This window comes from Chondrus crispus, genomic scaffold (genome assembly GCF_000350225.1).
Source record: "Chondrus crispus Stackhouse genomic scaffold, scaffold_423, whole genome shotgun sequence".
Taxonomy (NCBI): domain Eukaryota; phylum Rhodophyta; class Florideophyceae; order Gigartinales; family Gigartinaceae; genus Chondrus; species Chondrus crispus.
This window is the reverse complement of record NW_005179327.1, coordinates 56,282-57,006: the sequence shown is the minus strand read 5'-3', so window position 1 is coordinate 57,006 and position 725 is coordinate 56,282.

Sequence of the window (725 nt, the reverse complement as noted above, 5' to 3'; positions counted from 1 at the left end):
ATCCTCCCCAACCCGCAATGGATGTTCAACAACGCCGGCGGCGCCATGGGCGCGATGCTGGTGCTGCACTGCTCGGTGATCGAGTACGTGATCGTGTTCGGCACGGCCGTCGGCACCGAGGGCCACACGTAAGTGCGCACCGCTTCAACCCCCCGCGCGCGCACCGTACCCCCTGACTCCGTGACTGACGCTGACGCTCCGGGCGACGCAGCGGGCGCTTCTTCGCAGATGACTACTTCACCATGCTGCACGGCGAGCAGTGGGCGTTCGTGCCCGGCGCGCTGCAGCGCGAGGTGTACCGCCCCGGCGACCAGCACTTCCTCCCTAGGGGCACCGCCAAGCAGTATCGCATGCCCGCCGAGGCGTGGGCTCTCGAGTACGCTCGCGGGAATATCGCGTCGATGATGCCGTTCGGGCTGGCGGATAGCCTGGTGAGTACGTTCGATTGGGTCACCGTGTGGCACACAGTGCGCGTGTCCGCGGCTGGCATGGCCACCGAGCTGGCGCGCGGATGGTTGTGGTGAATTGGAAAGGGGGGCGGGCTGTGCCTGGTACAGTAGTTGGGATTCGATAATTGGAATTCAGTACTTGGAATTCCGTAATTGGAATTCACGGAAGCACCTCAGCAGTGCTGATGTGCTGTATGACTCTTTTGGGGTGCGGGAATGCTGTGTCAGCAGGGTGTGATGGGTGATGTGCCGTTTGGCGTGTTCGCCGTTTTCAAC